The following is a 27,506-nucleotide window of genomic DNA, read 5'->3' as shown; positions in this document are numbered from 1 at the left end:
AAATAAATATCTAAATCTTCAAGACGCTGAATAATTTTATACTATCTTAAAGTTTAAACTAAGACCTTAAAAATATTAATCTGAACTTTCCCACTTACTTCAAATGCTAACAAACTTACATTTCAAAGTATGAAATTTCGACGGAAAATTGAACAATTTGGCGCGCGGGTAAAATCCTCATTAGCTTTAATGTCATCGATGCATACAATCGTTTAGCAGACCGTGTGCAATTGTGTTCTCATAGAGCTAGAGATCGCAAGGGCAGACAGGCGGGCTTTCACCGGTCTCGATCGCGAAACTGAAAACTGAACACTAGAGTCCTGTACGTAAGGTGCCATGTCAGTTGTACCCACCCTGGTTACTCCAACTTTCCGTGTTGTTAAGAAAGTTATTGAATATTGATTTGTTTATTTTCGATTTATTAGAAGCTCAGTTTGTTTACGACTTCCCGGGCGGCCTTTTTGAGTACCTTTTTGCGGGAGTTTTTCAAGTTCGCATGGTTGATTGAATAAGTTTATATTTTTATTATCTCTCATGTATGAATAAATCCGAATGTTTTTTAACGCTATTTTTCTATTTAAATTATCATAGTTATTCAATGATGAGTTTACGACTTCGTATTTTCGTTCTACTAACTATAAAAAAAACGGTTTCAAATCTTCGGCAGCTGTGGCACTTGATTTGACAATATTTTCATCTAGAGATCTATGAGCAGATTAAAAATTTTGTAAATTTGCCAAAAATGTTGATAGTTACTTTGTTTTTTGTTTTGTAAAATATAAAAAATAATTAATAACATTAAAAATATGTAATTGTGTATGGAATTATTTCATTACATATCAGCGGATGAGAAGCCACAAAGAAGAGCTGTCATGAGTTTGAAGAATTAGTCCTAGTCAGCAACAATAGAATTCATGTAACGGTTCTCAATAAAATTCTAAAGCTTAAAAGATAACAATTTGTTTGATTGTATCGTTCATATGGAAAATAACAATAAAACCGGCCAAGTGCGAGTCGGGCTCGCGCACAAAGGGTTCCGTAGCAGCAAATATAATAAATTACAGTTAAATCAACCTATCTCAAAAACTATAAGAGATACTTTGATCAAACCAAAAATCGTTGAAAGAGTTAATTAGCATGCATCACCTCTATTTTTTTTAGAATTTTATACCCCGTAGTTATAAAAATAGAGGGGGGGGGACATACTTTTTACGACTTTGAGAGCTGATATCTCAAAAACCGTTCACTTTAAGAAAAATGTTTTTTAGAAAACTTTATATCATTTTAAAAGACCTTTCCATTGATACCCCACACGGGTATGTACATCGAAAAAAAAAATTTCATCCCTCAGTTACATGTATGGGGGGCCCCACCCCCAATTCTTTTTTTTACTATTTAGTGTCATATTTTTGTAGCGGTTCATACAACACATATTCCCATCAAATGTCATCACTGTAGTACTTATAGTTTCCGAGTAAATCGGCTGTGACAGACGGACAGACGGACAGACGGACAGACGGACATGACGAAACTATAAGGGTTCCGTTTTTGCCATTTTGGCTACGGAACCCTAAAAATGGTAAATTGGTAAACGAAAGTTTGACATGTGTGATGTTATCGTAACGCGGCGTCCATTGATTAAACGCTTATGACAAGTCCGCATCGATCTCTTCCGGTGGCTCCAATGCCGTATCTGTTGAACATTCGACGTATTTGTATTTATCACGAGCTCGAAATAGCCTTTATCTCGTTCGCTCTGAGGTCAGTGGGCGCTGCGTCGGCGCGCGATCATTAACGGCACTGATTAAACCCTTCTAGTTGTGCGTAGTAGTTTTTATTCCATAATTACTGTTATCTGTAGCGCCGCGTATTAATTATCAATGGACTGAAAACTTTATTGTCGGCGCTTACATCGCGGATTGCGCACGCCTTTTGTTTCAATTGAACGTTTTGAAATATTAATTAGGTACTTTTATTAAATTTCCTTGCATCGTTATTATTGTTAAATATTTAATTGATTTATAAACAACACTTCCTTATATAATTTCGAAATACATAAATAACTTCCTACTCTGTGCAATATTTCCAATATTAATAAATAACAAAGAGCGTTGCTCTCTAGGTAAATCTACATTGAACTCGCTAATGGGAGTTTTATCCTTATGTAGAAATCAGGATTGTTAGTGCGTGTTAAAGTTTAATTAAGAACTTGTTCTCAGAACATTAGCTCTAACGACAGCCGTGTTAAAATAGAGTTCAACAAATTATAATGTAATCACTAATAATCACATTATATGTCCCTCATATAAAATATTTATTGTTGTTATAGAATCAATTCGATCTTGTCATATGTATTGGATTCGAGTCTCATGTGCTCGAAGAAATGTAATAAATAAAAGACGGCAGGCTGCCCTCCACATGACTTATTGCTGCTTACACTCGTCTTTCATCTTGATGCTGTGTCTGTGTTTATACACAGACACAGCATCAAGACTCGCCGGAACATCTACCGTTGAATTTATTGACTTTCGGTGTTTCGATGGCGTTTAAGTTTCGGGTAAATAATTTGAAGTAGTTTTGTAGGTTATCGTAAAACTTAGGTTTTGGTAATGTAATGTAATATACAACTTAATAAAAATAAATGAAGTCCTAATCATAAATGCGCCAAATAACACATGTCAGACACGATCATTAGTTTTGTGATTGAACTGTTGTGTCGTCTTAATAAGCCTGAAATATTCACGATATGCATCTAACAGAATGTAAAATATTAATGAGACAAGATGTCAAATGGAAATTAGACGAATTATAGATGGCGCACATGTACAAGTTATATCTATATAATTAAGAATGACGTATTGTCTCGATGAGGGGCTCAGAGAAGGCAACGTGTCTGCTTCGATGAAACGTTTACAGACCAATAGTAACCAATTGCAGTAACAACGTTTCAACGCTCTTAAACATCCCATTATAAAGAGCAAAAAACACATAATCAAACAAGGCGTGCTCGAAAAATAAATAATAATAATCATTGAGGAGTGATGGATAGCAGACACCCGACTTAACGGCCATCAAGCTGATTGGCTACACTTGCTTTCAATTTTATAAGCCATTATTTTGAAGCTATTACTTTCTCTTTTAGAATTTTGACTACGGCTTAATTCTTTTTTCATTTCATTGCATAATGACGCTTGTGTAATGAAATGAAACATTCGCATAGAGGTGTTCGATCTCGAGCAATTGTTTCGCATAGATTATATCATTAATTGTTAGAGTTAGCTCATTCTGTACATGTTAGTGTCGACATCGATGGAACGATAAACCCAATAAGATTGTATTTAAATATTGATAATCAAATTTAAATTCCTATGTTCGTTTTTTTTCGAAGAACTGGTTTAAATGGAATGTCTGTATTAATTAATAGTCCTTGCTAAGACACAATCTTAGTAGTATTAGTCATTGTTGGTACGGCAGTTAGTTGTATTTGGTATTTATTTAACACAGGTATTAGTCACTTGTAATAAAATATGCCACATGTATTTAATTGATTTGATAAAACATACACCGGACAATAGAGGTGTTATGGATACATACCTAGCGAGTATTTCTTTTTTTCATTTTATTTACTACATTTAACTTATACGTTACGTTATTGTTGATATTGGTCATCATTATCGAGCATATGTGAAATCTGTAAAATAAATAAATATGCATCTTCGAAGCCAATAACGTTTTAGCATATAATAGCTACAAATAATTATAACGTCATAACTTGATAAATATTTACTTCTATGTGAATTGTAGCACGAGAAATTATTCATATTAATTCCGCGTAAAGTTGTCCATGCTACCGATAAGGTAAGTAACTAATTATGCGACGTAACGGAAAGCGAATGGAGCGCAAAAGATATCGAAAGAAACCTGTAGCGCGCCACTCGACGATCATTCGCCGAAATAATCGATGACCTTGCAGAGGTCGCGGCTGTCTATCCTCACCCACTGAACACATTAAACAATTTCTCAATGAATTAGACCGATTAAAAATCACAGTTGGCCCGCTGCCAGCCCGCATTCGCATAAACATTGCGAATTTAAAGTTAAATTGTCGTTACGTAAACGCGCGGATTACGTCTCGAACGCTAGTGGAACGCGAGCCTTGAAATACCATGGGTACAAGTTCACATCGTAAAAGGTGCTTGAACTGGAATTCTCTGATCGTGGAAATACCGCTCGTTAGACTTTAATTTAGATATTTAAAGTTATACGTTTTTTTTTTTTTATTGCAACCCCGGCAATGGAGCAGGCGACCCACTTGATGGTAGGTGATAGTCACCGCCCATGACGTTTCACAGTATTAGGGAACGTATTGCCGGTTTTGAGGTGGAAGAAGAAGGTGGAGGCTTTTATACGCTGTCAAAGGCGCACCGAACGCAATCAACGAACCTACGAAACTTTAATTTAGTTTTAAACTAAAGACTTGTGTATAATATGCTATATACTAAATACATATAGAGCAACTATATGAAAGAGGTTCGTAAGTGGATTGTCGGAGAAAAGATTATAAAATGCTAGCCTAGAGGTTTTCGCTCGGAGCGGCCGCATTAGCCGTTCGTAAAGATTTCTATACTTACCAGTAAATAACCGTTGTTCCAAGGAACCTAAAAATTACTTACTGTAACGGTAGGTATTTACCTAAACTGGTATTACCTAATTGAAAAATATTAAGTAAAATACCTATTGTAATTATCTGTAAATACTTAGGTAAATATTTTTCGTTATCATTCCCCATTCAGAGACTAATCAAATTTAGTCCGCGTGGCTAGAACATTTTACAGTTATTATTATTTCAAATATTAGTAGCTTGAATAAATAATTCATTTTAATAAAGAAGGTTCTGGAACCGGCATACATACATTCCTGATGCAGCCGAAGTCGATTCGCAAGCGACGCCTACGGGAATATCTTATTAATCACAACATATTCTCGAATCATGCTGTGACTAAGTTTGCATACAAAGTTACTGAGAAAGTTATCGTACAACACATTACTAAAAGCTTTGCAATATGTACGATGTTCATTTATTTTATTGACGCTTCTGCTGCTCGGGCATAATAGATATTAGAAAGTTAGAAACCTATAATTTGGAAAATCCAAAAGTGCACGCCTCATAATTTTTTTTAATAATTATTTATTAATTATTTTTTTTGTTTATTTAATAACAATTAAACCACATCGAATCAGACCCTGAAAAATGAAAGGGTTCTATTCCTGAGCATACTCAAGCGTAAGAGAAAAAAAAAGACTCGATTAGTAAAGTATTTCGGTCGCTATCGTGTTAACAAGAAAATCCTCCGCACATACAGACACACGGACGTCCAAGACAAAACTTTTTTAAACTGTTTTTTAACTAGTTTAAATAACAAAAATGCCATCAAAAATATCATGAATGTTAAAAATAGTGTTTTTTCTTAATATGTGTGTGTATGTATTATCTTACAAGTGCAATGTATGATACATAAAGACATTTTAAGTTTGAAAAATCAGATGTTTTGCGCGAAGTGACAGTAGTACCCACCTCAACGCTTCGCTTATGAGGCGTGCAATAGATAGGTACCTAACATTTATAGTCAGGAATCTGTGCTACTCTGACTTGAAAGGCTGACTATATTGGACAAAGCTACGGATTTATCTGAGCGTTATAATCTGAAATTCCTATTCAATATTATAAATGTGTATACACTCGACTTGATACATTTAATTACACGAATTGTTCTGAAATGAAGTCGCACAGATATCTTAAAACAAAACTTACGTCTCGTTTAATATTTCGTGATTGACGTTCCGTTGTATTTAATACAATAAGATTTAATGCGTGGATAAAGTATGCAGTCGCATCACAAAAGCTGTCATGGTTTTATAAATAGTTGGTAATGAAGTCGCGTGGGTTCAGTTCTCGTGTACCGAAGCGACGTTTGATATAAGATTTATAAGTTCTGGGAACACTAGGAATTTCGTTTCGTCTTGATGCTAGGTACTCTGTGCTTTCAATAATCAATTCCTCTCGTAGACTTCGCTACAACGATCGCATTTCATTGTGAAACCTTTGCAATTGCACAGAATATATTTTACGGACCTTTTTCACTTTGTACGATTTCATATTTAATTAATTTAATGTACTAGTGTAAATAGGTTGTCATGAGAGCTTCTATTTTGCAGCGTTTTAAACTCGAAAAGGTGCTTGTGCCTTGCCGTGTGTGGTGCACGCTACGATACATTTCATATTTATGTTTAATTAATTAAAGGAAATGTAAGTAGGTTCACATACAAGAAAGTTTTATATGATTTTGAAATATTATACTTTTAATTGCGGTTGTATAATTCAGATTGATTGCTATTTAAGTAAGACTTTTAAGCTTACGTATTCAATATTAATGAGTGTGTTATTAGATTCTTCGCGGTTATATGCGAATTATCCGTAATATAAAATTTCGATATCGTAGTTTCGCTTGTTCCTCGTTTTTTATTCGTAGTTTTTTGAACATCATCACAAACTTATGAAAGTATTTAAAATATTAATAAGATAGAAAGTACATAGGAAGCTTTCTCTTTATTCATTTATCAAATAGTTAAACTGTTATAAATTTGATCGCTTGTCCCGAATAAGATGAGCATGATGCCTTCTGCATTGCAGATAGTGGATTGAAACTATTTCATTTAATTCTAAATCCAAGTACGAATATAATTTGAACGGTATAAGGACATGTGGAATTAAAGCTCATGGTTATTATTTATTCCGAAGCGCCGGAGACAGGTGGCGTCCTGTGCTGTACGTTGACTCCTCGGCCTTGACGTCCACTCGGCTCAATAGCATGCCACATTCGCGTTATGGCACTGTCGCATTTTTTTCCCCACTCAAGGCCACCAACGTTAACTCATAAGTACGAACAATTATCGTGAACATTCCTCGGGACCGGCCGGCTTAATGCCCCGCGTGCATTCCATAATTTTGACGCATTATCCCTAATAGCTTTAGAAGACTCAGCTATTTGATTATCTAAAAATGTAAAGATACATAAAGACTGTATCGCCTTTTCCGATCATCAACTAGCAATCGATATTGCACGAAGAATTTAATTTATACGCACAAATCGCAGAGGAATCATAATGAGAGTGCTCAATCGGCCGTTGCCAAAAGGCACGTGCAAATTTATGCAAATTCCGGGAATATATCGCCGCGATGATCGTAAATCCATCGGCTACGTTGAAACGACGTCACGATGCGTTATTTCCGAAATGCCTTGCAAGCTGAGCGGCCGAGTTTAATGAGATTGTCGTGAATTAAATTGTGACACTTCCTTGTTCTGCTAAGTTGGCATTAGCAAAGAAAAGAGCTTTTTCAGTTGGTCTGCACTTTCATAATTTCTTTGAACATTTAAGTCAATGTCCTTATAACGGTTGCAACATAAGAGCCACATAATATTACGACTGTCACATTTTTAACATCGTTTGTTTATTATGCTAGACTGTAACTCCACTGGGAATTTAACGTCTGGCTTATATTATGAATGTTACACAAGCATACATGTATAATGCATTAAAATTATTTAATAATTAATAGCTTCTTTTGTTAAGCAATTAACAGTGTTTATTAAAGTGAAACTTTTATTACATCGTCTCAAATTTTTTGGTCTGTGTAGCGCATGTCGCGTGTATCGCGGCTGCCGAGTAGGTATACCTACTCGGCAGCCGACCGTCACGCGACATGCGCTACACAAAGCAGTGTTCGGAACCGTTCGAACAGTTTCACTTTTACCGTGGTTTCATAAAATCACACAACATTTTTTTTTGTAAAATAAATAGAGTTTCATGGTAATCAAACGCATATTGATTTTAAAGGAATTTAAATGAAAATCAAATGTCTGAATTGCGGTGATAAGGTCAATCGTTCAAAAGTTATTTTCATCATATTATGTCCAATTCACCAACCAATCTTAAAATTACCTATACAAACAAATATCGTAATTACTTTTTAATTCTAAATTTATCATTACATCTGTATCACTATAGCAACAAAAAATGGAAAATGCTTTAACTTTCCGAATAGGCCACTTGTAGCGAGTGAACGAACCGAAAGTGTTAGCCCGCTCGCGCTGGCCCAATTGGCGTATCATGGTGTGACGTCATTCACGTCTGCGCCTCGTCTGCGGCCGCTTCCCGGTACGTGCTGTACTGCCCGTACTGCCTTCCTGTGCTTGTACCATTATCTATGGAAAAAACTATACGAACTATAATGGTGTAGTGCAATTTTGTTGGCTTGTTTGGATGGATTTTACGCAATTGTAAAATGGCTCTAAGTAAGGCTTTTGGATTTTATCTGAACAAAATACGTCGTTGAACATAAATAAAATTCCAATATTAAAAATATTATAGTCAATCAAATAAAGCAAACATGTTCAATGTTTGTTTAACTGTAGGTATGATCAATACATGCAGTTTTTTTCGGTTCAGACACACGCGTTGGTTTTATGGGTTGGTTATATTATTTTAATTCTTAATGATGTCATTTGTGTCTGTATGTCAACGGCTATTGTTACCAGCGGCTATTCGGCTCGCATACTACGAATCTAACTGTGATGAATGAGTTTCACTCTTCGTGTCATTGAACTTTGCTCCAGATTCATTAAGTGTGGGTGGCGAAAAGAATATACAGAACATGTGTTCATAATTATTTCAGTTGGTCACATTCGTTCTTGGAACTCTGGTATTATGTTACGAGAGTGCGAAGTCAAGACGACCTTCTGTGCCAGCAAAAATATATTTTAAATATAAATTTAGAAACGTATACCTTGATTCTATAGAGAAAGAAAATATAGCACTCTCTACCAAGTTTTATTTTTGCAAACCAAGGTTTTCAATACCTTATAATTCATATAACCTTTCTGAGTTAAATGTTATTAATCAAGGAATAATATAAAGTATTAATATAGTTTGAGTTATACGATGTGACGGCGAAATTTAAATTAAAAAAATGGCAATGAGACCATGTCCAGAATTAGTTGTTAATGTTTGGGGTCACGTTTAGTATTCGCGAATTACCTATTGGGCAGGAAATACCGTACCGTTTACCTCACATTACGCTTGCTTATTGTATTTACAGCGCATTGTCCAGCAAGCGACGGTTTGCATTAAAATGATTGCTCATCGACGGCTCTCATTGTGTACAAAACTTTCCTTTGGCATGTTTTTGCTTAGCTTCGAAATTATATGACGAAAGGCGGAAAATTTGCTCATCCGTATACAGTCAGCTTAACAATCCTTGTATCTGCTTATACGAAGTAAAACTTATCCTATTTATTGCTCAGACTTAATCAACATAAATGTCAGGTACGTGACGTAAAATAAATCAAGGAAAAAGCCTTCTTAGACCCAGACATCTCAGAAATCGATGTACGAGACTGTGTCGCACTGCAGATATCTAAGTATTATAACTCGCGTCCGCTATTGGAGAAAGTTTCTCGTGCTTTTTTTCTCATTGGAAATTAATCATTTCATATTATACATTGTATCTACTCGACAAGCTCTAATAGATTAAGCGAACGCCTCAGGGCATTAGACACAATTTTTGAGTTTAACTAACATTTTGACGGTGACGAAATAGCATTCGCGCATCGGGTAAATAGCGGTGCTCGAGTTTCATGTCTCTCATAGCGCCTATTGCGATAGTCTATTACGATATTAATTTCGAGTACTGCGATCTGATCTCGCCGTTGGCCAGCGGCGTTGGCTGTTTGTTGCCTTCAATTAACCCAGTTGTTGGTCCGGTCATTGTATACAGTCTGCTCGATGTCTGCTTTCTTCCACCATTCCGTAATGAGTATAAGTAATGTTGGTCTTGAGTCTAAGGCATTGATAACAAGTTACGTGAGAGGCATACACGTGTTCTGTAAGTACTATTATACAGTTTGTTACCTCATCTGCGGTGCCAAGCTTTTTTAAGTGTTCGACAGCGCAATAAGCTTCACTCATCTGTGAATGTTCTTGGCAGGTTATTTGTACGAAAAATGTTTTTGCAAATTTTATATTTTGTCGATGGACGTTGTTGTGCGTTTTTTTTTAAAACGAATGAAGCGATAATACCTATTTGTGTTCAAACTCGTTTGTGGAATAACTTTGTAAACAACACATGCGTCGTTAAGGATTACTAAAATATCCTTTTTAAAGATTAAATCAAGAAGTAAACTTTCAGTACAATTTTAAATACGATTAAAAGTTGATGTTAAACAAAATTAAATATTAATTTTCTTTTATAATGGTTAATAAGAGTTCTTGTACAATTATTTAATATGAAAAAGGCTTTTAATTTATTGAGAAAAATCTTTCAAACATAAATGAATATTATTATCTTTTTTCATCCAATATAGTTGGTTGAGGTTGCTAATTGTTACTTGTAGTTTTTTTATTCGCCTTTGTGACGGACAAGCCGAGTGACCTAATTGGCATCTGTCTACATTTTTCAATGAAACTATTTCCTTGAACTCTCCTTGCTGTAAATATAATTTTACTGTTTTCCATGTAATAATGATCTGAAATTGTAAAAACATGTCATTGTGTCAATTTAGCGAAGGTTAGGACGTTGTGCTAAAACTGCTAACACACACACGTGGAAGATCTATTACTTCGAAAAGGCTGGAAATTTGTACTGCCTAAGTTGTAGAACAATGTCGGCTCTTTGAACTTTTTCCAAATGGAACGGTTACATAAGACACAGTTTAATTAAGAACTTGACAGTTCGTACGTTTTCATTCAAACGCTGGATGGACACGAGGTCCATCTAGTAGCTCGCCGAATTATTGAATAATTGACACGAAACATAATCATATTTTCACGCACCGGCCTGTAATGTTGGTGCGTGACTGGAACCAGCGTGCGTTCTCTTGATGTGCTCTGATGAAATTATAACTACGCATCGGTATTTGCAGTGCACTTGTGTCTTCATATTTGTGTGCCACCTTGGATTTGAGCTTGAACAATTCGTACTGCGTAATTGTAAGTACCTATTTACATACAATTTTTGTCAAACGTGACAGCGTTTGTTGGTGAATTGACAATGGGACTTAACGCCTACTTGCCACTGCGCACATGCTTATAAAATCAACATTTTTACTACAGTGTTTGTATCGTTTTGACACCTTCGTGTTTAAGGAAACTGTTGTCATTAGTTTTATTGCTGTTAAAGTGTGTACAAATTTAATCAATGTTAATTGTGTAAAGACTCTTTAAATTAAATTATCTCGAACCATTTGGTTTGGCTGCGGAGACGTCTTATAACTACTTTGTGTCTCGGTTTGAAATCTTGGCAGTAATTTTGCTTTGTTTTTAGTGGCGCTCTCGACCCGTGGCGTCTGTTGCCGGCGCTTGCACATCCGCGACTGACATTCTTGTTGTTAATATTGTAAACAGTTTGCCTCCAAATTTTCATCGATGTTGACGTTTGCCAAGAGTATCATTTGAGTGATGGTATTTATGGATGCAGCCTTTGACTATTTGCATAGTGTGTTTTGATGATGATAGTATGACGGCAGGATAAATAGAATTCAAATTTTATTTCCAAGTTATAACGAACGTTTTAAAATGTTTTTGTGTATGTAGCGGCAGGATGCAAAGATGCTTCTGTAGTCAGGACTTTAAACTTTAAGCTGAAGTGACACTATTTATTTTAAATTAAACCCAAATGCATCTGAAGTATATAAATAAATGGGAACAGTGTTAGAGCGTTTAATTGCGTGTCTTTCATCTCGGCGTGTCGTGTTTCTGTCTGCGTGCTGTTACGATTTAAATTACGCGAATCGCGAGCTCTGTGCTCTGGGTGGCTTAATTGCGAACCGATTGTGATCGTTGGAATATTATCGTGTTTCGATTTCTTGTGCCGTTCTCTGGTTATCGGGAATTATATACTCGTCAATAATGGTGTGCTTTGATTGTAGTTTTTGGTAAAGGATTGATGGTTGAGTTGGATGTTAAAGGTAGAGAAGACTTATGTGGGTATTATCTTTTTAATTAGAATAGCTTAATAACATGATAGATCGTAGGCATACATGATTTCCAAAACATACCACTATTTACCAGAATAACTCAGCCTTTGCTATTGAAGACCATAATATCGTTCCAATTTTCATTTCCCATTCAGAATACCGAAAACATTTAATTTTATTAAGTAATGCGTTTTACACATAGAATTAATGTTGATTTAAATATACGTGTATCGTGCACACATTTTTCTCAGTTCTGAAAGAGCTTGTTAAGCCTTCACAAACTGTAACACCCAATTTATTCATATTGCTACATGCACTGCATCATGTTCCGCATTACAGTCTAACTCGATCTTTGAAATGTTTATTTTAAGGGAATATTAAATTTACTAATTTATATGTTTTAACTGCTGCATATAATTATATTCTCCGTTATTTTTGAGGAAAATTAAATTACTAAATTATAATTTGTAATATTAGATACTAGGTTGGTATTACTTATCAAGGAAAAGATACTTATTAAGATTTCTTTGATAAGAAATAATGTTCGCTATTTACTTGATTTAATCCCGTTTCATGACACTAATAAAAATTGTTTGTTAATGTTGTTACGCTACCAGTTTTAAATAGTACGATGAAAATATTTTACCTACATTGTCGGCTTTGTTAATATAATATGTTCTGTTATTAAAATTAACTACTTTAGATGTGATTCATAATTTACTTTAATATTACCCTGTTTTTTATAGTATCCAAAGAAGTAGGTACCTAATACAATTTTTTACGTTTGATTTTTCGTAAAAATTCAATATAATTCCTTAGGTGGTATTTTAAATGCAATCAATCGGCAACGTTTTGTTCAGCTTTCTATGGCAGAGATGGTAGATAGGCGCTAGTACGGTCCTACCTATATGTTAACTGTGGTCAGTGCTATGCCCACCTTATTAACCTCGGATGAAGGGTTATCTATGGGTCTAGCTCCTTGTTTGGGGATTTTGTATGCTTTTGTTTGTATAAAAGTGCTGGTTGATGAGGAAAACGGTCTTGCCTTTGTTAGAAGGAATTAGTTGAGCTTGAAGCTATCGCTAAAACATTTTCATTTTGTTTCACTTTTTTTTTAATAAAGTACTTACGGTAACGATGTACCTATAAAGAAAAGTATAGGTAGGTATATGGGTATGTTTAAATCTATCTCCAAATCAGTTTCAGCAATTTGTGCGTGAAAAAGTGACAATCATAACGTTACAGGCATACAATGATTTCTATTTATGATATTAGAGCCTAAGAGGGATTATATCCTCACGACATGTTATTTTTCCTCATTTAAAATTGATTTATGTGATGTGTACATAACCATAACCTTCCTCAATGTTACTTAGTATGGTTGTGTATATTTGAATTCGTAATAAACGATGAAATGAAAATAAATATACATTCCTAGTATAAAACGTATATTTGCAGTATCGACAAAATAATTGTGTTAGTAGAATGTAGATAGGAGTTTATCGTGATTTTCAGTGTACAATACAAAATGGTTTTAATTGACAACATTTCAAAATTTTAAGCTACTTATTTTTTTATTTTAATGAAAACTAGATCAAAAATTATTATACACGTATTTTTTGCTTTTTCTAAATATGGAAGTTTTCATTCATCTTTTTGGGTTTTAAAATCATCTCATTCTAAAATGTCGTAAGCGCCAAATGACGTCATAAATACGGAGGAATACATTTTTTCCTTTGCCACATACCTAGTTTAAATTAAAAAAAAAACTTGACAGTTTACATTTTGGCACATTTGTCACTTTGATTCGTCAAGCTTTGTAAATATTGTTATTTGTTATTTGCTGATCCAAATTTTAAACAAAAGAAACTTATTCACAAGTACTGATGATGATGACTTTATGCAGGATTTGTTAAGGGGTGCTGAAAATTTCTGGGAAACAAATATACTATCCCAAAAACGTTGGAAAGTGTTAAATAAATACAACTTTTAGTAAGTAAACAAAGTCTTTTATTTCAAGAAAATTATGAACACTATAGGCACTATTTGTATAATATAAATGAATTAGTCCAACTCCAATCAAATAAACATCACGCTAATGAGATTAAATTAGAAAACCAAAACACGATTTAAAAGTTTGTTTACATGAATAATTCACAAAAATGACATTATATGAAATTTGACACATGCCATACCCTGTAAATGTCAGTGATAGTTTTTTTTTTAACTTTTTTTTAAATTAGGCTAATGCGCATTTTTATTCCTCCGTATGTATGACGTCATCATCACATTTATCGTTTTTATTTAATTTCTCTTAAAATATGCGATTAAAAAATGAAATAATTTGTTTTCTGTAATCGCAAGAGCAAAATAAAGAAACGGTTTTTTTCTTTCATGGCCTTATAAAAAATGAAATGTTGTCAATTCTTCGCGAAACCATTGAAAAAGTAACGAGTAATCACGCACACTTGATTTATTTTACTGCCAGTAAGAGCTTCCATATTGGACACATTTCACTGAAATTCTATCAGTTATAAGATGAAGTTTACAAGACTTTAATTTTAAAATTGCACGAAACACATTATAAATGCTTATAAACCAGTTATTTTTAAACTTTATCTACTATGTAAAGTAACTATAGAATTTCTAACGTTTCGTGTTCTGTTTGCACTGTTATATTTTTTAGATAGCTTTTATTAGAAGCACCATACTATTAAACACATTACAGAATATAAGTTAGTCGGCGCATCCGTCATTATTGTCTGATTTATATACCTACGCAATATCGGCCAATTGATTGATATACGGCCGTTTAAATTCAAATCAGAGTCAAGCATTGATATTAGTTGTTTAATTTTGATCACTTTCATGGATGTGAAACACGTTTCATCATATTTTGTTTGGGTGTTAGTATATTAGGCGCGGGTCAAACACAAGCGGCGCGGGCGCGGGCGTGCCATAAGCGCACCTCTTGAATCTGTTTTGCACCACGTCCTTCTTATACATTTTGTATGAAAGAATTTTGGAAAGGCGACGAGGCGGCACGCCACGGTTGCGCCGCGGGCGTACCGCAGGCGTACCGCAGGCGCGCTTCCCCCATCGCATCCAAATAGAGGTCAATTCACGGTCATACACAATCAAAAACAAATCGGGTGGTAGTAGACCGGGAGATACTGACACAAAATTTCGAGTTACAATTACAATTTTTACAAAAAAAAAATTTGCAGATTTTCGGCGGTATGGCGACCATTTGGAATCGTCCGAAAAGTATGGCATGGCGATTTTCGTAAATGGCTGCACGACGATGGTTACCTGTGCAAAAGTTAGCCTGGTACAAATGGTTGAATTGTTTTTTTTAAATCAACACATTCGCGTCGGTATGGCGGGCTGTAAGTCACACCGGAAAAGTATGGCATGACACTACCGCCTACTTCTTTTTTATGGGCTATCGGTAAATTCTAAAATTTTTGTGTTACAAATCGTTTGACTTCGCTATTTTTCCGACGAGTTCGACTAACGCCCACGCGACTAAGCCGCCGGTACCAGCGTTCACACCATCGTTTTTCTTTTTGTCATTGCGTACTAAGACCCCTGTAGAACCGCCATCCTGTTACAAATGACTCGAAATTTTGTGTCAGTATCTCCCGGTCTATAGGAGACGGTAGCCTGTCAGTCAAAAATGTGTTCTCTCTGTGTGGAATTATATAGAGCTGCTATTACATACCCTTCTTCGTTTTGTTTTTAAAGGTGAATTGAATTAATCGATGAAATGATTTACACAGGTGATGGCAGTAGGGAAAGTGAAAATGAAGAAGAGCATAATGAAAGTTCCCATGTATTTACAATGTCAGAAATAAAGATAATCCTGATTTTGATTGTGTTTTTTATTTATTTGTAATTGTAATAATATTGTGGAATGATCAGTACTGTAAATACTTTTGAACTGAGATTTTAATGATAAGATTTATATGGTTTAAATGTAAACCTGTGTTTGAAAACCATATTTTATCTATACTAATATTATAAAGAGGAAAGGTTTGTATGTATGTATGTATGGTTTTCACGCATAAACTAGGTACTGGACCGATTTTGATGAAATTTGGCACAGATAATCTTTAGACCCTGAGAAAGAACATAGGCTACCTTTTATTGCGAAATATGTACCACGGGCGAAGCCGGGGCGGACCGCTAGTACAATATAAATTTTGTGTTATTTTAACCTTCTTTTCTTCCATCATTACACCAGTACTACTTTAAAATTACTTTAAAAGTACTATAAAATTTTCCAAGTAAATTCCAACATTTCCAACAAAGATATATTTGCAATCGTGGGGTTATCCTCGCTATTTACTTACAAGGAATTATCAAAACAAAATCGTTACTTTCAAATTAACGTTACTTTCAAATCTCTTTTAGCACAAAAAACATAATTTTACTAAATTATGCATGAAGAAAATGCATTTAACCACTCTATATAAATATCATTTTCGGACGCCAACAGCGCGCCCGAGGCGCGCCGGCAGCGCGCCCGAGGCGCGCCGGCTGGCGCGCCCGCGGTGCGCCCGATGCGCGCCGCGCCGCTTGTCTATGTCCCGCGCCTTAGGTATAATGTATTGTCAAATTGCATCTCATACCTATTACCTTACGGTCTACATTCATCCTACTAATATTACCTATCCCTAAAGGCGAGTTTGTGAGGATGGATGTTTGTTATACTTTCACGTAAAAACTACTGAACCGATTACAATGAAATTTGGTATGTAGGTTGAAGACCCAGAATAAGACATAGGCTATTTTATTCTGGAAATCCCACAGGAACGGGAACTATGCGGGGTTTTCTTTGAAATCGAGGGCGGAAATCTAATAAAGTATAAATTCTCTATTTACTTACCTACGTGTCTCGTTTATTTTTAAATTAACCGTAATCAACATTTTATTTTATCGTACAAAAATAAAATTATTATCATTTGGAGCGGTCGGCGGCCGCAAACACAGTAGGTACTTCATTTGCTTCCGTGTTTTATTTTTAAATAAATGCATAAAATTTAAAACAAATTTAAATTAAAATATTACTACGCAGTAGCAAGTAAGTTCTTGAGTTTGGGCTTCCCTAAAAAGGAATAATAGCCTGATTATCTCTTAACTCTTAAAGAAAATCGATGAGTCACAATAAATTTGAAATGAGAAATGGCCATAAGGCACCTTCTCCATTCGTTTAAAACTGCATTAAAACGCTATAGGTATGCTGCTGCTGTTTATAATGTTGTTAATATTATGTATATTGAATATTATGAAGTTATCAACGAAAACGATTACATTATCCACCTCAAAGGCCATACATTTTTTCCCAATACAATTTCGTTTCAATCGGCGTAATATTGTTAATTTACAAACAAGTACATATCTCTTGTACGCCGTATAAGGCTTTCGCCATAACGAGCGTGTAAATCGGTACGATGGCGAAATTGGTGATTCATCTGAGTCGCCCTCTGAAAGTAATATTAATAAAATGTGTAAGTGATTCTCTGAATATCTACTGTAGTAAGTGGACATGAAACTTTAGACATAATAAAAGTTTTATTTTCATGAATGAGCATTGAAATATTTTAATTATTATTAGGGTCTTTGCTGAAACGAAGCTTGGTTATATAGTGCTGTTTAAATTTTAGATAGCTTTAGAGCTCAATGCTTGAATTTGATACATAATTTACAAGGGAAGTTCATTTCAAAATCAAAGTTTGAGTTTAAATTTCCTGCCGTTCTAGCTTTGTTATAATATCATCATTAGATTGTAATTGTGCTTTTATTTCACTTTTAAAATAAGCATCAACCTTGAAGTCACCATACCTTATTTTGTCATTAATAAATTTGTAGAATCGTTTATAAATGAATAATATATAAAAATACATGTCATTTGCTTCGGATTAAAGATATTAAATAACATTCAGATGTTATCATGGTTTTACCAGTTTTCGATGCTCGAACGTTCCAATTATGTATGTTCAACATGCTTAAATATAGATCTAATGCTAAAACATTAAGATAAGCTGAATATTTACAATAATATGATGTTTATTTTATATCTCCCTATTATCTCAGTTTTGTTACATGATATTAAATAACTCCATTATCTATAGAATGCTTCACTTATAAATCGATACCGTTTAGGGTGTAACAAATATCGAGATAGTATTAATTCCACATCATTCACAAACGTCACGTATCTAGTTGATATACTTTTAGTTTCTTCTTCGTCTCTTCGAAATATATCAATGTTGCTACCTACAAAATTTTATTATCGTAGATGTTGGATTGCATGATGTTTGTCTGTAATTATTTTATTATATCTCATTAAAAACCATTTCATTGTCTCAATACATTATTTTTCACCTTTCTTGGTTATAACATAAACTTCTGTCTATGCCATTTCCTTCCACGTCCTTGAGATGATGTCAAGTATAGAATTACCATGTAAACCTCCCCAATAAAGTGATAACTTACCATGTAAAACCCCCCAATAAAGTGCTTATAAAACGTTCTACAGTTTAATAAACGTTACCGATAATTCCAATAAACCGCAACTGTTCCTTGCGTGACAGTGCTGTTCCGATACAGCGCAGCGACGCAACTGCTTCCCGCGTAAAAAACTTTGGTTGCTTAAGCGTTAGCCAAATACGGCTTTGGTTTTTAAAAACTCGATAAACAGTTTAGGCGAACCGGTGATTCGAACAGTTCCGACGTTCGCTAATTAGAAATCGATAAAGAAGTTTACGAGTTTGACGGTAGTTTTTGTTTGTGCTGATTTTTTGCAAATGGTGTGCAAATGTGTGTCTGGTGTTAATCTGTTGCGATTTTATCGGTAATCCTAATTAAAACTACATATGTAAAATGTATATAGAAATTTCACATCGTATAGAAATGCCATGTCGAGGTGTAGATAGTTGTCGATCGTAAATATTCATAAAACGACTGCTTTGACACCGTTTTTGCGTCGAGGGTTAAAACAGGGTTATATACGTCTGTGTCTTCAATATAAAATGTATGGTTAATATTCGTAGGAAAAACTGCGTAGGTACATACCAATTTTAAAAATAAAATCAGTTTAAACTTTAAATTATGTGATATTTTCCTACCTTGTGATCATATGCACTGGATACCTACTTAGTGGTTAATATGAATAAATGATGTCCAATGATGTCAACTGTAATTCAAATGAAATCAGCCAATTTACCCAGGTCTTTTCATTAGCTAATGTGACATACAAGTATAGCTACTTAACTATGTATAAAAATAGCGTGCGTCGTTGTATCCGATCGATACAGGAATATGATTTGTGTTGTCTTGTCTGCGTATCGGATTAGAGCGTCGCGAAAAGGCAATAAGCGCGGTAATTAGCCCGCCCTTGATCTCCATTACGGTGACCTGTCGTGTGGCCTAGTTGTGTCGTGTGGCGGCGATACGCACCGCTTATAATGGGGATTGAATGGATTCGGTTTGGCATTAGCGGAGTGTCATGATGGACTGATCTAGCGATTAGTGTGTGATGACGTAGCAAAAGGAGAGACAGGTTATGCACCAACGATATTTTATTTGAACTGGCGGCCGTTATAAACCGCACTCTTTCGCTGTCATGCATACAACTGATTGACATCTTGCTCGCTCGCTCGCATCGCGTCAGGCAATTACCTGACTTTCGTATTGCAATTTTTGACTGTGCAACGTATCTATAATTTTAAAAATGTAAAAACATCTTATTATGACGGTCAACGTCAACGCAGAGACGCATAGAACAAAACAATAAATTATAGGAATGATCGCCATTTTTTGACGCAGTGTTGTCTAACTCCTATGAAGAGAACGAAAGTTACCTCGTGTGAAACAAAAAGTTCTTACACTTTCTTATACTGTGTGCCAAATTTCCTCGTAACCCGCTTGCCGCTTTTGCTTCGTTGAACAACTGCAGAAACACGTTCACATTTAATTTGATTATTAGGATTAAAGATTAGTATAAAAGTTTCCGAACGTACGACACTTGCTGATCCATTAATCTTTGTGGAATAAAAATTGTTGTAATAAACGTGAAATTTAATTTAGGTAAGGTTAATTTTGTTAACTAATGGCCAATTTTAAATATTTTATGAATTCATAAAATATTTAAAAAGAATGGGGTGAAAGTATACGTTCTTTTTAGTTTACATACTTATTAATTACTAATCTGAACCCCTGTTTGTCGCAATAGATGTGGGCACAAAAGAAAAGCGAATAGCGATCACCCAGTTACCAATCTATAGTAAAAAATAAGGTTTTTTAGTAACAAGCTTTACACTAAAAAGAATTTCTGTTTTGGTGCTTTATTCGTATATAGTATATACCTTATTCTTAAATACAAGAATAATTAATATAATTTAAAATGCAAATAAGATTAGATAAGTTTAGATTCAAAATATGCGATCGACCATAGATGCTAGTCACCGATGATAAGGCGAATGGTTCGATTCGTTATTTTATATACAGCTGGTTTCTAAAATCTACGTTCTATTATGATGACGCATTTATAAATATGTAATTGGTTGGAAGGTCAATATTACGCCAAGGCCGCTTGTCTGATATTAAACCTGTTCATGTGGCCACTGAGAAAATTCCTGAATTTGTTCGTTCCTTTAATTGGCGTTTTTTTATCGATCGTAACACGAAAAATGTGATTTGAACATAAATACAATATAGTTTTGACGCATACCATTATAATCCTGTGATATGGATTACAAGTTCCTTCTACGCATGCCTACCTACTAGTAGGTATTGTTTTTTTTTACTAACATAATATCTAGTAGAAATCTGGCAAATGGTTAGCTTTAAATATACTTTCCTCAAATGAAAGGTACGGATGGCAGATAAAAAAAAGGCGCTGGAAGGATATGCTCTTCTGTTTTCCTTGTTACTCGACTTCGTAAGAATGCGGGTTATGTTTTTCGAATGTTAAAAGTTAACTCAAGTTCGTACCAATTTGTGCTGAAGTACACGACTACATAATCCAATAGCTAATTGGATTATTTTGTTAGATAACTTTAAAGATTTTCTTAGTATTCCGTTTTCCTTGTTAGATTTTTCTAGACTCGGCTAAATTTTAAATTACTTTCCTACTCCTTTGTAGGCCAATTCGTATAGAATAGTATAGGCGCTTTATTATAAAAGACTTTGTGACTTTATATGAGGTTCTTTTATCAAAAGGATATCTTATATATAAAATTCTCGTGTCACAATGTTAGTCTGCATACTCCTCCGAAACGGGTGGACCGATTCTCATGAAATTTTCTGTGCATATCGGGTAAGTCTGAGAATCGGCCAACATCTATTTTTCATATGTACCACGGGCGAAGCCGGGGCGGGCCGCTAGTTATTATATAATGTTCATAGAAAGATTTGGGTATTAAGTTCTAAGAGAATTTCGATAGACTGGATTTATATTCCAGGTAAACGTTTAATTTTTTTACGTACAATTGAAGAATCTATAGGTATTATGATCAAAAAAGATCGTATATTTTTCATTTATCCTTTGTAACCATTAAAAAAGCTTTGATTATCTGGTTTTCATCTGTGTTGCGTAATATTTTTAGATATTTTCATAAAGGTTTTTGCCTTTACAGTACCTAGTGGCACTTAACATGCATTAATATAAAACCTGCATATAACATTTAAACATGAACCTCCGAAGAAGCTTTTAAACGCGAACAGGTCAACAGCAATAAATCATTCGTTTTACGAGTTCCACTGAACGCATACAAACTCGACAATGTATAATAGATAGTTTATTTTGATTTGAACAATCTGAAACTTTATTATTCATGCACAGTTTTAGATATGAATTCATGTGTTTTGCTAGTTGTATCAGAGACACGAATGGAGATGAAAATGTTTCTTTGTTGTGATGGTTCACTCTCGAAAATTAAATTATATGAAGTTATAGGTATTTAAAATTGTTTGTTAATCACACCTGCTTTAAAAATAATGCTGAATCATGTTTCAAGGTTTCATTATAAAACTAAACGATCGATTAATTTATCAGCACAGCGCGGCGGTGTGTACTCGAAAAATTACTCGAAAAACCCGTCTCGCAAAATTTGTACAGTAATATGACACGGCACTAGATGTTGTCCGTCTAAAAGCATATTGATTAGGCTAGAACAGTAGAAGTGGACGGTGTTCGTGTTCGCCTGCCCCGCTGTCTGGCCGAGCCTGCCGCCTGGGCGTTGCCACGACGGTTGCCGGAACGTCGTTGTACCAATCGCGCGCCCATTCCGTACCTACCGGCTGTTACAATAAACGTTCAATGCTAAATTCTGACGAATTTTTATCGTGCTCTCGCAAAGAATAGGGAACGCCTTCTTGATTATGTTTTGACGCTACGCATTACAAGCGCGTGATCGGTGAACTTGAGTCGTTTATTATTATGCTATTAGTCTTTGTACGTTTCAAAATTTGAATAGCAATAAAAATGTCATATTAAATACTAAAGAATAGCTACGATTATAATTTATGTGAACAATCATTTATTCAACTTTAAAGCATCTTATGTAGGTGCGCCTCTCGCATTTGTTTTAGTCTGTTCCTTCTCCGCATAGACGTCTAGTTTTAGTAGGCCGCAGAAGCCTGATAACCTACTTTTTGTCGAAAAAAATCGATCAGAGCTACAGGCACAGAATGAGTTTGCACTGTAGCAGTGTAGTTTCAGATGAAATACTATGTCTAGATTTGAATCCCCGGAGGCCAATAGTTCATTATAACTTCAACGTTCATTGTTTTGTTAGATAGAAAATAAAGCTAAAAATAACTGTGCATTCAAAGATATTTCTGGATTTTTTTGTCCACGTTTATGATGTAGGCTGATTGTACAGAGTAGCTGTTTAAAATTATTTTATTTTTTACTTTGAGAAGTGAACGACATTCAATTTAATTTAAATTTATTTACTCTTATGCTTGTTTATTTATTACGTAAAATGTGAGTGAACGGAATTAAATGAAATATAAATGTTGTGTAAATTACGATTTTAAGCAATTATACCTACCTGCGGTATGGTAAGTACAGCCTACAGGACCATTACAGATATTTAAAATTTAAACATAAATTAAAAAAAAATCATTTAATATTTATTCGCTCTTACTATCTGTTAAGGTACTTTTTTATGGTATCATGTAAGAAAATTTACAGTTGATTAAAATTTAGTTTCCATCTGGATTAGTTTTTACAGATTTCTAATCTTTAACGTTTAATTTTTAATTTCGAGATACCATGATCTATTCAACGTGGTCTTGTCACGAGTGAATCCCATCCAATCCCAACTCTATACAAGTGCAATCTATTACATTTTAAGTACGTAGGATGCTCGCGAGTCGCAAGATAGAAATCTAGTAATATATCTTAAGTATTGACATTAACTACGGGTCGTTCACTCGTATCGCCATCGGCGGCCGACTGCCATTCATAAAATAATAAGTTTATAATTGCACTGATAATAGCTAGCGATTGTTAATTGTAAGGCTCGGCGCAAACGGGCCACCGACCACAGCCACTGGTGGCCAGCGACAGCTACTTGAAACATTTTTTGCATATATTTGTCGTGGTCACTTCTGTAGCGAGTGCCAACGGCCAGCCATATTATATGAAAATGTAACATAAAAAGTTGGTGGAAATTATTTATGATAAGTGGATCGTGATTTTTTCGATTCGGTGACAATAGAGCACTCTCCGAGGTGTGCAAAATATGTCAAGTGGCTGTCGCTGGCCACCGGTGGCGGTGGTCGATGGCCCGTTTGCGCCGAGCCTAAATGCATCTATACCCCGTTTGAAAATGTTTTAATATCGCACAGTTCATTGATCGTGTGTTGTATAGTAACACGTAACTTGCATAATGAAATTATTATATTATGCTTTATACATTGGGTGCAGCTTTTTTATTTATAGCGCTGTTTTACGAAATTGCTATTGTATAACGCGATACGTAATTATTAATTTATTATGTCAATATTACAAAAGCTTATTAGTCCATTGAATGAGTCCCTCCAAGGGGGGTCTAGAGTGCGTGAGTTAGTAACGTAAGATGTTTCTTCGGAAACATGTCAAGAGTCCCTAGGTAATAAACATACTAAAACCCCAGGCCACTAGGAGGAGCCCCGGAGTGGGGGGAGGGGGGAAATGGGTCCATTTTTTCATTTTTCGCTTAAATCTCAAAAACGGTACATGTTAGAGAAAAACTTTCAAGGAAAAGTTGAAAGGCCATAAAATTATCTACAAGTTGTACCTGAATCATTTTTTCCTATATCCTACCGTTTCTGAGTTATACGCAGTAAAACATGATTTTAGCTCAAACAATTTCCACATCAATCGATCAAAAAATATTTCTTTCTTCCAAAAAACTAAAATGTGCAACTTGTGACCGGTACTGATAGATTGCTCTTAATTAGTTCTATAATTGGTAAAATAAACACATTCCTCCATGGAAGCCTTTAGGAGGAATCGATTGTCAAAATATTATATTAGGGCAGTTTGAGTTACTGAACTTGATCTTTTTATTTTTTTCTTCCAAAAAACTCAAAAGTGCAACTTGTGACCGGTACAGATAGATTGCTCATAATTAGGTCTATCATTGCTAAAAATACCAGATTCCACCACGGAGGCGTTTACGGGGAATTTAATTTTATCAGGGTAGTTACGATACATGAACTTTTTATTTTTTTTCTTCCAAAAAGCTCAAAAGTGCAACTTGTGACCGGTACAAATAGATTGCTCATAATTAGGTCTATCATTGATAAAAATACCAGATTCCACCATGGAGGCGTTTACGGGGAATTGAATTTTATTAGGGTAGTTAGTTAAAAAGTTCATGTATCGTAACTACCCTAATAAAATTCAATACCTCCTAAACGCCTCCATGGTGGAATCTGGTTTTTTTATCAATGATAGACCTAATTATGAGCAATCTATCGGTACCAGTCACAAGTTGCACTTTTGAGTTTTTTTGGAAGAAAAAAAATAAAAAGTTCAAGTATCGTATCTACCCTAATAAAATTCAATTCCCCGTAAACGCCTCCGTGGTGGAATCTAGTATTTTTATCAATGATAGACCTTATTATGAGCAATCTATCTGTACTGGTCACAAGTTGCACTTTTGAGTTTTTTGGAAGAAAAAAATAAAAAGATCAAGTTCAGTAACTCAAACTACCCTAATATAATATTTTGACAATCGATTCCTCCTAAAGGCTTCCATAGAGGAATGTGTTTATTTTACCAATTATAGAACTAATTAAGAGCAATCTATCAGTACCGGTCACAAGTTGCACTTTTGAGTTTTTTGGAAGAAAAAAATAAAAAGATAAAGTTCAGTAACTCAAACTTTCCTAATATAGTATTTTGACAATCGATTCCTCCTAAAGGCTTCCATGGAGGAATGTGTTTATTTTACCAATTATAGACCTAATTAAGAGCAATCTATCAGTATCGGTCACAAGTTGCACTTTTGAGTTTTTTTGGAGAAAAAAAATAAAAAGTTCAAGTATCGTAACTACCCTAATAAAATTCAATTCCCCGTAAACGCCTCCGTGGTGGAATCTGGTATTTTTATCAATGATAGACCCAATTATGAGCAATCTATCTGTACCGGTCACAAGTTGCACTTTTGAGTTTTTTGGAAGAAAAAAATAAAATGATCAAGTTCAGTAACTCAAACTACCCTAATATAATATTTTGACAATCGATTCCTCCTAAAGGCTTCCATGGAGGAATATGTTTATTTTACCAATTATAGACCTAATTAAGAGCAATCTATCAGTACCGGTCACAAGTTGCACATTTTAGTTTTTTGGAAGAAAGAAATATTTTTTGATCGATTGATGTGGAAATTGTTTGAGCCAAAATCATGTTTTACTGCGTATAACTCAGAAACGGTAGGATATAGGAAAAAATGATTCAGGTACAACTTGTAGATAATTTTATGGCCTTTCAACTTTTCCTTGAAAGTTTTTCTCTAACATGTACCGTTTTTGAGATTTAAGCGAAAAATGAAAAAATGGACCCATTTCCCCCCTCCCCCCACTCCGGGGCTCCTCCTAGTGGCCCGGGGTTTTAGTATGTTTATTACTTAGGGACTCTTGACATGTTTCCGAAGAAACATCTTACGTTACTAACTCACGCACTCTAGAACTGTTTATTCAATGGACTATATGTATTATTTGATTTAAAATTAATAAAAAATAAGACTCACGTGATAATTAATACCTACGATGAGTGTCCCATTTATAGAATCTTAATAAATAAATACATCCATACTAATATTATAAATGCGAAAGTAACTCTGTCTGTCTGTCTGTTACTCAATCACGCCTAAACTACTGAACCAATTTGCATGAAATTTTGTATGGAGATATTTTGATACCCGAGAAAGGACATAGGCTACCTTTTATTGCGAAATATGTACCACGGGCGAAGCCGGGGCGGACCACTAGTATAAAATAATTGAGTAATGTATTTAAATTGTTACATAGGTAGGTACGTTAATACTTAATAGTGTAGTTCAGTCTCAGTGGAGATCTTAATCTATACTAACATTAATTAACTAATGTTGCTAATAATAATTAATCAATAATACATAATAATTATTGTACCTTGTACCTACCTACTTGATTATACAATATGCATAATATTAGTTTCGATTCTTTGTTCATGCTTAACGTTTATTAGTTTGTAATGAACTAAGGAATACATGTAATAAATACCTAATAAGGATATTATTTCTATTTTAATCACTATCCTATAAATAAATATAATGTGTTACATAAAAAGGCGTTAAAGGAAAATGTCGTTTTAATTTGTGTGATAACAAATTAAACTAATCGGACAAGTATGTGAATGTTTTTGTTATTTTCATAAACAACTCCAGTTATAAAAATAATATTAGATAGGTTTGTATGAAAATCATAAGTCGTTAATTAAAAATAAAGTCATAGACAATTACAATTCTAATTTTTTCAAAATTACTAAACTGTTTTTATCTTCAATACATACATGTTGTAATAGCTTCAAAAGAGTAGTGATAGAAATATTCAGCGATATCGAGATTAAATGCAGTGTATCAGAAAATGCATTGTTATTTTTACAGCATCGCAGTTCAGATATAGCATAGGATGTTTTACATTATAAAAATAAGTTACATCGTATATTTCTAAATGACGTCAATATTAACAGTGTTTGATATTATCTACTATATAAAAACCGGCCAAGTGCGAGTCGGACTCGCGCACCGAGGGTTCCGTACAAACCTGCAAGGTTTGTTACAGCTTAAAGGTATTATAGACCTGAGTATTTGGTATGAATTTCAATTTAATACCTCTACGCGTTTATGAGGAAATGGGTAGTAAGTTTAAAATTATTAAAAAAAAATATATTATGTGATGTAACTAAAAATTTATGGTTTTCGTAATTTT

At 34.4% G+C, this 27,506-nt stretch overlaps 1 protein-coding gene and 1 long non-coding RNA gene across 6 annotated transcripts in view; both read left to right on the top strand.

Annotated features, from left to right (window-relative positions):
* Positions 1–27,506, top strand: part of LOC149487523 (uncharacterized) — a 143,662-nt gene that overhangs the window by 16,682 nt on the left and 99,474 nt on the right. The gene's annotated exons all lie outside the window — the stretch shown is intronic.
* LOC149487525 (uncharacterized) lies at positions 2,499–4,706 on the top strand. The gene is made up of 2 exons (XR_016315725.1): positions 2,499–4,265; positions 4,400–4,706. It is a non-coding gene; the product is annotated as an uncharacterized LOC149487525 (long non-coding RNA).

Source organism: Colias philodice, chromosome 6 (assembly GCF_061535455.1).
Source record: "Colias philodice isolate Cphi_HAF_F1 chromosome 6, ilColPhil1 Martin Lab GWU primary, whole genome shotgun sequence".
Taxonomy (NCBI): Eukaryota; Metazoa; Arthropoda; class Insecta; order Lepidoptera; family Pieridae; genus Colias; species Colias philodice.
Note: the sequence above shows the minus strand (reverse complement) of the source record. Positions and strands in the feature narration are given on the sequence as shown.